The sequence below is a fragment of the Nerophis ophidion genome, linkage group LG14, assembly GCF_033978795.1.
Source record: "Nerophis ophidion isolate RoL-2023_Sa linkage group LG14, RoL_Noph_v1.0, whole genome shotgun sequence".
Taxonomy (NCBI): domain Eukaryota; kingdom Metazoa; phylum Chordata; class Actinopteri; order Syngnathiformes; family Syngnathidae; genus Nerophis; species Nerophis ophidion.
In genome coordinates this window covers 29,426,763-29,442,697 of record NC_084624.1, presented here as the reverse complement: position 1 = coordinate 29,442,697, position 15,935 = coordinate 29,426,763, and positions in this window count along the sequence as shown.

The window sequence follows — 15,935 nt, the reverse complement described above, 5'->3', positions numbered from 1 at the left end:
TTACTTCCAACAAAAGAAACTAGGCATGTTAACAAAAGAAAAACCTGAGAAGTGCCCCAATCCTTTTGCCACATTATTTCTTAAAGTACCAAAACAGTGGAAAAACAAGTTGCGTCTATATTGACGCTATTATCATTAATGTCTGATTTATGACACCAAAAGATTTTTAAAGTTTGCGGAAAAAATAGATACGATCAAAATAGTATCAATCTCATGGAGACTACCGCGCCATTTTGAGAGATAATAAGGAAGTCAGTCACGTGATCCGTGTCGCGGTATTAGAAACCACAGTTCCCTTCCCCATCAACAAGTGGTCGACCACGGATGAATGGAAGAAAAAATGTTTGTATAAAAATTATGTTTTAATATGTTAAACTTGGAAAAGGGTGGAGGGCCATCTCCGGGTTGGGGAGGAGACCCTGCCCCAAGTGGAGGAGTTCAATTACCACAGAGTCTTGTTCATGAGTGGATCGTGAGATCAACAGGCAGATCCGTGCGGCGTCTTCAGTAATGCGATGAAGAAGGAGCTGAGCCGGAAGGCAAAGCTCTCAATTAACCAGTCAATCTACATTCCCATCCTCACCTATGGTCATGAGCTTTGGGTTTTGACCGAAAGGACAAGATCACGGGTACAAGTGGCCAAAATGAGTTTCCTCAGCAAGGTGGCGGGGCTCTACCTTAGAGACAGGGTGAGAAGCGCTGCCATCCGGGAGGAGCTCAAAGTAAAGCCGCTGCTCCTCCACATTGAGAGGAGCTAGATGAGGTGGTTCAGGCATCTGGTCAGGATGCCACCCGAACGCTTCCCTAGGGAGGTGTTTAGGGCCAACCGACCGGTAGGAGGCCACGGGGAAGACCCAGGACACGTTGGAAAGACTATTTCTCCCGGCTGGCCAGGGAACTCCTCGGAATCCCCCGAGAGAAGCTGTACGAAGTGACTGGGCAGAGAAGGAAGTCTGGGCTTCCCTGCTTAGGCTGCTGCCTCCGCGACCCAACCTTGGATAAGCAGAAAAAGATGGATGTTAAACAGGTCATATCCGCCTAAAACACAAATGTTTTAGGGTTGCTACAATTTGACCCTAGAACAGATCAGTTCCATCCATCCATCCATCCATTTCTACTGCTTGTCCCTTTTGGGGTCGCGCGAGGGGGGGCTGGAGTTTCCTAAATGAAAATATGTTTTGTCATCAAAAGTAAACGGTATTGTCCTTATAGAGGAAAACGTGTCAGGCTTGTCCCTGACAGTTTGGTCATGTTTGAGTGTTTCCTCTGTCTGTCTTTATTTTCTGTCAGCCCTCTTATTTTGTCTTTATTTCCTGCTTGTATCCCTGAGTGCCTTTTCCCCTCAGCTGTGGCTGATTGGCACTGGGCCACACCTGGTGTCAATAAGTCAGATGCTATTAAGACCTGCTTTGTCCTCCGGTCAGTGCTGGATTATTGTAGCTCCTACCCAGTGACGTGCGGTGAACTAAACACCAGGTGAGGCATACTTTTTTTCTTCTTCTTTTTTGTTTTTATTACTTAAATTCATATGTACAGCTCTTCTCCCACTGTGGCGAGTCAGAGTACTGCTGAGGCATTGAACTGCAAGTTGACAATATATCGCCCCCTACCTTGAGGCAGAGGTACTTGCTGCCTAAAGACCTCCCTTTTCCCCGTGGCAACAAGCATGCGCCCCTTCGCACGCACGCCTAATACCCACTGTGTGTAGCCGTGGAGGCACTGCCTGTGTCTGCCTCACTTCTCATCTGCTTCATTGTTTTGATCAGGAAACATGAAATTTCCGTGATTTTGACCATGAAAATTATCAAAATATACAGGAACCACACCAAAATCACATAGAAAGCATGAACCAAAAGAGAAATTTAAAACGTACTTTGTTTTATTACTTCATTTTGGAACATGTCATGGTTAAGCCGACTGGTGGCAGGTGAGGCACTGCCTCACCTGCCTCCCCTGAGAGCACGTCACTGCTCCTACCGGTTGATTGTGGTTTGTACCTGTATCTTGTAGATGTTGGCAGCGTGCTGTCTTTTCGTCCAAGTTCCTGTTTCTTGTCTCCTAGTTCCTAGTTTGATTTTTTTTTCTTTATTTTTGAAGATTAAATCATGTTTTCCTGCTCAATGCCTGCCGCCATCTCTGCAACTTGGGGTTCGTCACCAACACAACCTGACACAATGTTTTGATTTTAGAGATAATTACTTATAATTAGTCTGCATGAGAGTGCCACAAAAAAGGCGCATTATACAGTTTTTACAGAAATAAAACAGCATTTAGGTTTGATGAATCCCCTTTGGCCTGAGTTGGCAAACCACTATAATGCAATACAGTTGAGATGAAACCAGAAAACTGTTGGAAAAAGTACGGCCTGGCATCCAAACATTTGTTGACATTGTACCACAGAGCTACTGCTCGCTGTTTTTAAGTGTTTGTGCAATCCCGATTGCAAAACAACGCACGAGAGATTGGGAAAATACAAAAAAATTAAAAAAAAGTGTCTGTGCGGCATAGGAGGTAAGGCGCATAAAAGCACGTTTGCCACCGTCAGCACCATGGACAGCAGCCAAGCTCCACACTGCTGTCCATGGAAGAGTGAACAATGGGCTCTCAAGTCACATGAGGCCAGTTATGCTTGTTTTATCATGGCAGAAAGGAGAAACTTTTCTAGGGAAACACGAGTAAGTCACACCGTGAACCTGCGCTGAGGAGGACGTCCAGATAAGACTCTGTGGGGGATGATAGAGAAACAAGTCTTGAGGCTGTTTTATGACGCTACACTCTCATCTGTCCTTTGTGCTCAGTATGTCTGCTTTCTCAGCTCAGTGTGAAACTATAAGAGTTTCACAACATAAAAATACATCCAACCTAGACAAAAAAAAAAAATAGGTTAACCATCAAAATATATCAGTGTTACCAATACATATCATATTATAGCGAGCTGTAAACGCCAGTGCGGACCTTCTTCCAGTCCCTGTGGTCTAAGAATGTTGTCTTGATGACGAAATAAGTCTATTTGCTCTCATTGCATTCATTTATAAATGTTGACTGCATTATTTTGTTTAAAAATACATTTTGAAGTCCTAAGAGGACACATTCGAAGCCACACATCAACCAGTCTGAAAGTAATAATAGATTTGCATAAGCCTCATTCATTTGCCCGGCATCAATACAACAAAATAGGATAAATAATTGCCGAAAAATCCAATTTGTCACCCGGATTTACATCGCAATACAGCATTAGTGGAGAAAAAAATGAAGCATACTTGGCCAATAAATCGGATTCTGATTCTGATCCCCTAAATCCTATGTGTCAGAGTCAGGAATTAATTATCTACGAACCCCGGGATGATATTTGATTGTCATTAGAAATGGCCCACAGGCCACAGCCGCCCTGCTGCTGATTTGCACGCGCCAATACTCCATCAGTGTTTGCGCTAGGAATTTTCAAAATGGAGCCCCAGGGACCCCATCAAGTCATAAAACTGGGTCCCATAGTAAATATTTGGGGTCCCCTTCTGGCTGTATTGGGTTTCAAGCAGGAGGTGTCAGAAAAGTTACCACAGGGATAACTGGCTTGTGGCGGGCAAGCGTTCATAGAGACAGCGCTTTTTGATCCTTCGATGTCGGCTCTTCCTAACATTGTGAAGCAGAATTTTTCAAATAATTAAATTTTAACAAAAGTGTGGATAGAAGATGTTAAAAGAGAAAGTAAGCAGATATTAACAGTAAATGAACAAGTCGAAGAATAATTCATTTTCTACCGCTTGTCCTTCAAAATTTGGACAAAATAATAAAATGAAGAATGACACACTATGTTACTGCATACATCAGCAGACTAATTAGGAGCCTTTGTTTGTTTACTTACTAATAAAAGACAAGTTGTCTAGTATGTTCACTATTTTATTTGAGTACAAACTTGGAATAAGAAACATATGTTTAATGTAACCTAAGACTTTTTGTCATGGTTACAAAAAAAAGTGGGACCCCAATGATAAATGTATGCATTATCCTGTTACAGCTCACATTCTGTATTGTGTATTGGAAAAAGGTTGTCATGAACGTTAATTCATAAAAAAATATATGTATACAAAAGAAAACACATTTTTGTACGTATTCAGTTATAAACATTCATTCACTTTCTTCTTTCCTTCATGGATCTAAACTTTACCACTGTCGGTATTTTTTTTAATATATTTTCATAATAATATTTTAAGAATGTGTTTGTTCTATTTTTCGCCAAAATAAGACAAGGAAAACAATCTGAAGTTGTCTTTATTTTTTTGTCTTAATGCCATGATTTTAATAGTCTGGCACGTGTGTACACAGATTTTCCTCCATGCGGCCCTTGAGCTAAAATGATTTTGACACCCCAACACTGACAGACTTGTTTTGATGGCAAAGTCATGCAGTGTAAAACCATACTGTTCCTCTCTGGTCCTGTACAGTGGTAGTACAGGACCAGTAATGTACATGACAAAGCAGAGCTGTGTATTGCTTGTATTCTGTTACGTGACTTCTCCCTGGAAGTAAAAAAAACTGTGGTGGTCAACCAAGCCATGATGGCTGTGTGCGAACTCTTTGAGCACCCAAGGGTCCTAGATCTTGCCACTGAAAGCAGAAACGAGCAAAACATCTAACTATGCAATAAAATTGTAGATACTTTATCAAAAAAAGGTTTGTCGGGTGGTATATAGGATTTTCCGTTGGTGGAGTTCCCAGACTTGACAAAGTATCTTGTGCTCCAGATGCCATTCTACATGACAAAACAGATGAAAACTTGGAAAACATGGAGGTCTGCAACTTCTTTCTGTGTGGCTGGGTCAAGGGAATCGGTATTGGGACTCTTCCGGATAGATATGCATAGTTTTTGCTCGGGTAGGGTTGCATTTCATGATTTAACGTTGTGCCTACAGCCATGTTTGTTATTGTTATAGCACACACCATTTAGGAGTACCATATTTTTCGAACTATAAGGCATTTAAAATCCTTTCAATGTGCGGAATAATTTGGGTTGTGCTTACCGACCTTGAAACTATTTTATTTGGTACATGGTGAAATGATAAGTGTGACCAGTAGATGGCAGTCACACATAAGAGATATGTGTAGACTGCCATATGATGGCAGTCACACATAAGAGATAAGTGTAGACTGTAATATGACTCAAGTAAACAACACCAAAATGTTATGTTTCATTGAAAATATAGAAATTAACACACAGTGCTCAAAAATCTATTAAGATGTTTTAGTACAACTTTGGTAAGCTATGAAGCTGCACCGCTTGATGGATTGTACTTTGCTTCAACATACGATTATCATGGGGCGTGTATAAGGTAAGACATATCTTGCGTTTTGTTTCCCAATATTATGCCATTTCGCCACACCTAGTTTGTGTGTGACAATCATTACTTAAAGCAACTTCTCTTACCTTCTGGTACCTGCTGATCTGTATTTGGGATCTGCACAAGTCCTGAAAATTTGCGCGCCACCACGGTGTCGACACCGTAGTCGATGAGCTTCTTCTTTTTCCTCTATCTTCTTGTTATGGGAAATTCATCCTCTGCTGTTGCCATTTCTAATATAAAGTAGTGTAAAGTTCTTATATCTGTTAGTAAACTCGCCATGAAAGCGCTAAAACATACCGGTGTAGTGAATTTACATTATTCACCCAAGGATCTTTAGTTATTAGAGAGTTCCGGTTGGACGGTTTTTCAGAGGACACATTTCCAGCGTTGTTGTTGCACTAGTGAGCCACGGATGAGAAGATGCTGATCCGTTATTGATTGAAATAAAGTCGGAATGTCATTAAAACAGTTAGCTCCATCTTTTGACACTTCTTCCACTCCTGTCCTTGCACGCTACACCGCTACAACAAAGATGACAGGGAGAAGACGCTGTTGAAGGTGCGCCACGTAAATAAGACCGCCCACAAAAGAACCACCATTACATGTTTTGTAGACCACAAATAAGTGTTTTATATTCAGAAAAAAAGTACAGTATATATATATATATATATGTATGTATGTATGTATGTATTATGTATATATATATATATATATATGTATGTATGTATATATATATATGTATGTATATATATATGTATGTATATATATATATATGTATATATATATGTATGTATATATATATGTATATATATATATGTATGTATATATATATGTATATATATATATATGTATGTATATATATATGTATGTATATATATATATATGTATGTATATATATATATGTATGTATATATATGTATGTATATGTATGTATATATATATATATATGTATATGTATGTATATATATATATATATATATATATATATATATATATATATATATATATATATATGTATATATATATGTATGTATATATATACGTATGTATATATATATATATATATATGTATGTAAATATATATATATATATATATATATATATGACCCCTTTAATGCGCCTCATAATCCAGTGCGCCTTTTGTAAGAAAATAGACCTGAATAGACCCGCTCGTCGGCAGTGCGCCTTTTAATCCGGTGCGCCTTATGGTACGAAAAATACAGTACTTGACATTTAAGAATATAAATCGATCTATCAATACTCAAAGATGCTGGAAAAAAAAACCCTTCTAACATCCATTCTTACCCCTCACCTCATTTTGCCAGGCATGACTTTTCACAGCTGCCTGCAATAGCGCAGGCTCATTCAGTGTTTTACTGACATCCATTTGTACCGTCTTGATTTGATGAGTGACAAGGGTGCCTGCCACTTAACAAAAAACCTGTAACGAGGAGCAGAATGATCATAAAGACTGATGTGAGAGGTCCATTAAAACAAGTATACACCATATAGTGTATAGTCACATGTGCCTCATTTGCAGAGCGAGAAAAAGATCCTTGAGGGATGTGTGCATGCTCTGAACTGGTATGATTACAAATACAATACAAGCATGATTAAAAAGTTCCCTAGCATGTTTTGCTTGTTTGTTATCATAACGGCAGGTCTCCCAACAACGATCCATAACATTTCAATTTGATTGAAAAATCTAAACTTACACAGCTCCCTCTGCTGGCTGTGCAGCACTTGGTCCCGATGCAAGTAGACTCTACGGAGTTCAACAAAGTTTTAAACTTCAATGGTAATTGGATATGACGTTTTTGTTTAAGGGAGAACATTATCACAATTTCAGAAGGGTTAAAACCAATAAAAATCAGTTCCCAGTGGCTTATTTTATTTTTCAAAGTTTTTTTCAAAATTTTACCCCTTATGGAATATCCCGGAAAAAAGGCTTTAAAGTGCCTGATTTTCGCTATCTGTGTATCCACCCCCCCATTTTCCTGTGACGTCACTGCGTGACGCCAATACAAACAAACATGGCATATAGAACTGAAAGATATAGCGACATTAGCTCGGATTCAGACTTGGATTTCAGCGGATGGTTGGAGTGTGGAGACAGATAGCGAAAACAAAATTGAAGAAAAAACTGAAGCTATTGAGCCAACGAGGACGAATTCGGCGATTGCCTTCTAACCAACGATTGCATCTTTTGACCACTGGAGCAACTTAAATCCGTCGATTGGTAAGTGTTTGTTTGGCGTTAAATGTAGGTGGAGGGAAAGGCTGGATGCAAATCTAGCTACAATTGTACATACAGCTAGCCTAAATAGCATGTTAGCATCGATTAGCTGGCAGTCATGCCGTGACCAAATATGTCTGATTAGCACCTAAGTCAATAACATCAACAAAACTCACCTTTGGGATTTCGTTGACTTTGAAATGCTTATGCTTTGAGTGTCGCAGGATATCCACACATCTCTGTGCCATCTGTCGTAGCATAGCTGTCGTCTGTAAAATGTGCAGAACAAACGAGGGACTTTCGCATCTTTTGTCCACTGGTGTACTTGAATCCGTCGATTGGTATGTGTTTGTTTGGCATTAGGTGTGGGTGGAGGGAAAGGCTGGATGCAAATATAGCTACAAATGAGGCAAAATGATGCAATATGTACATACAGTTAGCCTAAATAGCATGTTAGCATCATTAGCATACCGTGACCATTGATATGTCTGATTAGCACACTCCACGTAAGTCAACTTGAAACCTTCTCTGATCGTGTTGTTACACCCTCCGACAACACACCGACGAGGCATGATTTCTCCAAGGTACGGAAAACAGTCGAAAAAACGGAAAATAACAGAGCTGATTTGACTTAGTGTGTGTAATGTGTTTGAGAAAATGGCGGATTGCTTCCCTTTGTAACGTCACGGGTGAAAGGTCATCGCTCCGACAGCGAACAATTGAAAGGCGTTTCAATCGCCAAATTCACCCTTTTAGAGTTCGGAAATTGGTTAAAAAAACATATGGTCTTTTTTCTGCAACATCAAAGTATATATTGACGCTTACATAGGTCTGGTGATAATGTTCCCCTTTAACACAAGCAGTAACAAAAACAAAATACATGATATTGTCCTTATAGAGCAGAGCTTGGCAAATATTTGGACTCGGGGGCCACGCATATATAAATTATATATCAATCAATCAATGTTTATTTATATAGCCCTAAATCACAAATGTCTCAAAGGACTGTACAAACCATTATGACTACGACATCCTCGGAAGAACCCACAAAAGGGCAAGGAAAACTCACACCCTGTGGGCAGGGAGAATTCACATCCAGTGGGACGCCAGTGACAATGCTGACTATGAGAAACCTTGGAGAGGACCTCAGATGTGGGCAACCCCCCCCCCTCTAGGGGACCGAAAGCAATGGATGTTGAGCGGGTCTAACATGATACTGTGAAAGTTCAATCCATAGTGGCTCCAACACAGCCGCAAGGGTTCAGTTCAAAGCGGATCCAAGACAGCAGAGAGAGTCCCGTCCACAGAAAACCATCCCAAGCGGAGGCGGATCAGCAGCGTAGAGATGTCCCAACCGATACACAGGCGAGCGGTCCATCCTGGGTCCCGACGAGCGGTCCATCCTGGGTCTCGACTCTAGACAGCCAGTACTTCATCCATGGTCATCGGACCAGACCCCCTCCACAAGGGAGGGGGGGGCATAGGAGAAAAAAGAAAAGAAGCGGCAGATCAGCTGGTCTAAAAGGAGGTCTATTTAAAGGCTAGAGTATACAGATGAGTTTTAAGGTGAGACTTAAATGCTTCTACTGAGGTAGCATCTCGAACTGTTACCGGGAGGGCATTCCAGAGTACGGAAAACGCTCTATAGCCCGCAACGTGTATTACTATATTCGCATAACGGTCGTACGTGTTTACTAGGCCTGTTGCGAGTTAGCTCCCTAAGATTAGCTTCAATGTCAGGTGCTCTGCCCCCGGGAATACACTTAATTGTGGCTGGTTTGCAAAGCTTTATGTTTCGGGTGATGGAGTCCCCTATGAATAAAGTGTGGTGCCCGGTAGACTGGGGTGTAGGACTAGCTAAAGGGCTAAATCTGTTATGTGTCTCAACCGGTACACCGTAGCTTGTAGGAGGCTTAGGGCTGCTACAAGCTGGGCTAGTTAGCTGGCTACAGCTAACGCTAGCAGATGTGTCCGCAACATCTAAAGTTACGAAATTACACTGCTCTAACTGGCGGACACGGCTCTTTAGCAGAGCCAACCTATCCATGAGTAAAGTGCACGAAGCACAGTAAGCCATACTCACAGAAACTTTCCGTCGCCAGCTGTCTTCGGGAAGTGGTGGTCACGGTGGCGGGGGAGTAGCTTCCTTCAGACCGGCGCTGCCTTTCTCCACTAGCCTCGTTAGCTTAGCAGCTAGCTAGCTGAGGGCGGAGTGGTGAGACAGAGATCGGGTGATTTGCAAGTTAAATTGAACTATTAAATATGTTCGAGAAGTTGTAAATAAAGCTGCAAAACAGTTAACATTTAGCTGTAAAAATCTGCTGTACAATATGTGTTTGGGTCCCTTTTTTTCAGGAACTGTAACGATCTGTCACTTACTTTCTGATAGTTTTTCGTGTTTTGTACTTTGTTTCCTGTTCAGTGCTCTTATTTTGTCATACTTCCTGTTTACTCCGCTGAGCACTGTTTTTGTCACACTCGCCGTTGATTGGCAGCGGTCCTCAGCTGCGGTCAATCAACATAGGTCTATTTATGTTTCACTCGAGCACTCCTCAGTGCTCGAAGTTAAACCTATGTTGGGAACATCTCCATGCAAGACTGCTTTCTGTTTATATCTTTTACTTTGATGAAATTAAAATCATCTTACCTGCTTTCTGCTCTCCTGGATTTTTGCATACTTGAGGTCACACAACTGCAGCCATGCGACATCCCAACAGTAACTTCGAGCCAGAAAATTGTGACCTCGCGAGAATCCCTGTCGGCAATCCTCAGCCGACGTTCTGGACCGCACAATTCCTGGAGGACTTGAAGGCCAGGTTTGTGCGGTCCCAGCCTACAGACGCGGACCCTCTCCCCGCGGCAACGCCACCGGCTTCGGCTCTCCGACCGGCGCGTCCCCCGCCGCCATCTTTCCTCTCGGCTCAACGGCTGGCTACGGCTCTCCGACCAGCACGTCCGCCACTTCCTGCATGCCTCGCGGCTCCCGCGGCAACGCTACCGGCTACGGCTCTCCGACCGGCGCGTCCTCCGCCGCCATCCTTCCTCTCGGCAACGCTGCCGGCTACGGCTCACCGACCGGCGCGCCCGCCTCCTCCTTCACGTCTCGCGGCTCCTGCGGCTCCGTCGCCGACTGCGGCTCTCCGACCGGCACGTCCGCCGCCGCCATCCTTCCCGTCGTCTGCTGAGCTGCTTCTCCCTGCTCCTACGCAGCTTCCAGCGGCTGCTCCCCGGCTGCTCTTTTTGCCAGCTCCCGCTCTCTTTTTTGGTCCGCCGAGAGCTCCAGTGGAGCCCACAGTGAGGTCGCTTTTGTCCTCCTGCTGGGACTTGGCACGGGACGTGTCTTCGTCCCTCCTCCTGGTCCCCTCCCGCCCGTCCCTGGTTTTCGCACCGGGGGACTCCGACGAGCAGGCACGTTTTCCCGCATGTGTGAACGGTGTCTGGCAGCCACCTAGTGGAGGGGGGCCCACTATACACTGCGGTGCAGCCAGGCACACACCGCTGTCATCCCCGCCAGCGTCTCCTTCCACGGAGACATCTACGTCCCTGGCGGGCTTTCGCCTAGCCCCAACGCCGGCTCCACGCCTAGCCCCAACGCCGGCTCCACGCCTAGCCCCAACGCCGGCTCCACGCCGAGCCCCAACGCCGGCTCCACGCCGAGCCCCAACGCCGGCTCCACGCCGAGCCCCAACGCCGGCTCCACGCCGAGCCCCAACGCCGGCTCCACGCCGAGCCCCAACGCCGGCTCCACGCCGAGCCCCAACGCCGGCTCCACGCCGAGCCCCAACGCCGGCTCCACGCCGAGCCCCAACGCCGGCTCCACGCCGAGCCCCAACGCCGGCTCCACGCCGAGCCCCAACGCCGGCTCCACGCCGAGCCCCAACGCCGCCAAGAGCAGCACCACGCCGGGCTTCGTCACCGCCGGCATCCGCTATTCCTCGGCCAGCATTTGCTGCTCCTCGCCCGGCGTCATCTGCCGCTTTCACGCCGCCGATGACATCTGCAACAATCACGCCTCCGATGACGCCTGCCGCTTCAACACCGCCGATGACGTCTGTTGCTTCCACGCCGTTGATGACGTCTGCCGCTTTCACGCCGCCGATGACGTCTGCCGCTTTCACGCCGCCGATGACGTCTGCCGCTTTCACGCCGCCGATGACGTCTGCCGCTTTCACGCCGCCGATGACGTCTGCCGCTTTCACGCCGCCGATGACGTCTGCCGCTTCCACGCCGCCGATGACGTCTGCCGCTTCCACGCCGCCGATGACGTCTGCCGCTTCCACGCCGCCGATGACGTCTGCCGCTTCCACGCCGCCGATGACGTCTGCCGCTTCCACGCCGCCGATGACGTCTGCCGCTTCCACGCCGCCGATGACGTCTGCCGCTTCCACGCCGCCGATGACGTCTGCCGCTTCCACGCCGCCGATGACGTCTGCCGCTTCCACGCCGCCGATGACGTCTGCCGCTTCCACGCCGCCGATGACGTCTGCCGCTTCCACGCCGCCGATGACGTCTGCCGCTTCCACGCCGTTGATGACGTCTGCCGCTTCCACGCCGGCACCAACATCGGCTCCTCAGCCGCCTCCTGCAGAGGTATCTGTTTTGGCTGCAGCCCCCGCCGCTTTGTCTGCTGTCTCCGGGCCTGCTTCAGCGCGCCCGCCTCCACGTCAGCCGCGGATGTGGCCGTGCCCTGGGCGTCCTCCTCGCGGGATGCACTCGTCTCTTTTTCGGCCAATGATGTGGCTGTTCCGTGGCCGCCCGCCCCGCCAGTTCCAGCGGCGCTCTACGCGCCGTCGCCACCTGACTTTCCCTCGCTGGCTGCGGGGACACGAGGTTTGGCGACCTTCCACCAAATCCTCCTTCCATCCTCCCTTACTTTGTGGACATTTTTTTCCATTTTTCTTTTCCAGGGAACATCTGGTATCTGTTCCTTGAGGGGGAGGTCCTGTAACGATCTGTCACTTACTTTCTGATAGTTTTTCGTGTTTTGTACTTTGTTTCCTGTTCAGTGCTCTTATTTTGTCATACTTCCTGTTTACTCCGCTGAGCACTGTTTTTGTCACACTCGCCGTTGATTGGCAGCGGTCCTCAGCTGCGGTCAATCAACATAGGTCTATTTATGTTTCACTCGAGCACTCCTCAGTGCTCGAAGTTAAACCTATGTTGGGAACATCTCCATGCAAGACTGCTTTCTGTTTATATCTTTTACTTTGATGAAATTAAAATCATCTTACCTGCTTTCTGCTCTCCTGGATTTTTGCATACTTGAGGTCACACAACTGCAGCCATGCGACATCCCAACAGGAACACTAATACCAAAAGTCACAATGTCCAATGGAGTTCTAAAAACATTATTACAGACCACCTAAAAAAACAGGATGGAATTTTACAGTTTTTTACTGAATGGGACACCCAAAATTTACATTAAAAAAAAAACAGTGGGATTTACAATATTAACTATGAACAATAAAACACTGAATATTAACATATTACTATGGATTGAACTTTCACAGTATCATGTTAGACCCGCTCGACATCCATTGCTTTCGGTCCCCTAGAGGGGGGTGGGGGTTGCCCACATATGTGGTCTTCTCCAAGGTTCTCATAGTCATCATTGTCACCGACGTCCCACTGGGTGTGAGTTTTCCTTGCCCTTATGTGGGCCTACTGAGGATGTCGTAGTGGTTTGTGCTGTGGTTTGTGCAGCCCTTAGAGACACTAGTGATTTAGGGCTATATAAATAAACATTGATTGATTGATTGATATGAACGTCGCTCCTTTTTTACTTCTCCAACCAGCTCATCGATAGTTGTGCATCTTTACAATCAAGCAAAACACAACAAAAATGTAACAAACAGCAAAATATGAATGCAAAGTTTAATAAATTTAATACATTATGATATATTATCATGTAAAAATCTGCTTTCGCATCTGTTCCTGACACACACAATTTGGCCTGGCTCCAATGAACACAAACCCCACCCACTCAGCGTTGTTCCTGGTCTGAGCTGCTGTGACGTAGATTACCGTAATAACTCCTATAACACTCAAAAGCACAGATTTCGACAATTGAAATACTTTTTATCGTTCAAGACTTACAGTCATTCAAAAACATAACTGCACATTATAATGGCGGGGACAATTTTGATGTTTAAGGTCTAAAAAAATTATGTAGAACGTCCGGCGGGCTGGACTGAAAATCTTAACAGGCCCCTTGTGGCCCGCGGGCTGTATTTTGCCCAGGTCTGTTATAGAGTGTGATTGTTGTGCATCATTCCGAGAGCTGTGTCTCAAAGTAGCTAAATGTTGCAACCCAGTATGAGGCAATGCAATGAAGCATTGCTGCAAAATACCACAGCAATTCTCTTCCGGTAGCTAATCCTCTTCAGTTTAAAACATACGGTGCATCAGTTTTCATGGTGACGCCTCACGTTGTGGTCAAGAATATCATGTAGACTTCCTCTTGTATTGTCTTTCAGCTGTGTAGCGCTTTTAAGAACATAACCACACTGAAATCCATACTGTGACAACGGACACACGAGCAGATGTCAGTAATGCTATTAATAACCCCATTGTTATGTACCAAGGGGGAGTAGATGGCACAGACCACAAGTTAAAGTCAAAGTACCCATGATTGTCACACACACACACTAGGTGTGGGCGAACTTATTCTCTGCATTTGACCCATTACCCTAGATCACCCCCTGGGAGGTGAGGGGAGCAGTGAGCAGCAGTGGTGCCCACGCCCGTGAATAATTTTTGGTGATTTAACCCCCAATTCCAACCCTTGATGCTGAGTTTCAAGCAAGGATGTAATGGGTCCCATTTTTATAGTCTTTGGTACGACTCGGCCGGGGTTTGAATTCCTGACCTACCGATCTCAGGGCGGACACTCTAACCACAAGGCCACTGAGTAGGAGGCAGTATATATCCATCCATCCATTTTCTACTGCTTATTCCATTCGGGGTCGCGGGGGGCGCTGGAGCCTATCTCAGCTACAATCGGGCAGAAGGCGTGTACACCCTGGACAAATCGCCACCTCATAGCAGGGCGGCAATATATATATATATATATATATATATATATACACACATACACACAGTACAGGCCAAAAGTTTGGACACGCCTTCTCATTCAATGGGTTTTCTTTATTTTCATGACTATTCACATTGTAGATTGGCACTGAAGCCATCAAAACAAATACCAATATAATATACCATGAGAAATGGAGTGTGACTAAATCCAAAAAGTGTGTGGTGTGTGACTATGCGTGTTGATTAGTTGTTGAGTGTTACCCGTAGTGTTGAGCGAGAGGCAAGTCCAAAATGGGCAGGACAGGCAAGAGGGTCTGTGAGACAAGCAGTTAGTCAGGGCGATAACAAGGAATCAGAGTCCGGGACCATGCCCTCGCCGAGATCCGGGAAGACAGACGAAATGTAGGGGGAGTCCAAGGAATCGAGACACACAGCTCCAACCCAAGGCGACGGAAGAAAACACTGTGGGGCACAAGGGAGAAGACAGGGGACAAATTAGCATGGAAGCGGGAGGACACTGAACGCAACAATGCACAAGGAGCTTGACAGATTGGCTTACTATACAGGACAGGTAGCTACGTTCTTGCCTGCAACGCAGGTCTGCCCTGGCTTAAGAAGCCCAGGGAGCTCATCAACGACAGGTGTGCAGTTTGCAGATTGATTGCAACTGCCTGCTGCAGCCGGAGTGATGCGCGCAGGTGCGCTCTTGGAGGTGCTTTCGCACAGATGAGCGCGCATTGGCATGCGCCCGGGCCATGACACCTACAGCTACATTACGCCCTGCAGCATACATTGCGGTAATCCGCGACCCAGCATCTCTATTTGCTGGTTTGCATTTGTACTATTACCTCCCAGAAGTACCATTCAAATGAGCACCACAGTTGGCCAAGAGCAAAAAGCGATGGAACTGAATAAGGTTTGTCATCAGCAGTGCAACTATGCCAGCGGGCTAGATTAGAAAGAGTGCACAGTGGACATCGGTAATGTGTTGTTGTGTTAGAACCGCTCAGCTTTCATTGGTACACTGTGTGTTGTCATTATTATAAATAAAAAAATCTTCAAACGGGACCTTGCTAGTCAATAACAGTCACAGCATTTAAAAACGTGTTGACTTTCTCTTCCTCTGCACTAAAGAGCTAAAATAGTCAACGGCGTTAGTGACATATTGCACAGTTGAATTGCTCCATCTGCCAGCCTAAGTGGCATTGGAGGTAATTTTTTTTTGCCATAGCAACTATAACAGTCTCCTCATTTAACCCCAACTGCAAAGACAAGGGAGAACAACCTCCACCTTCATGCATCGACTTCCATTATGTGCTTCACATGGG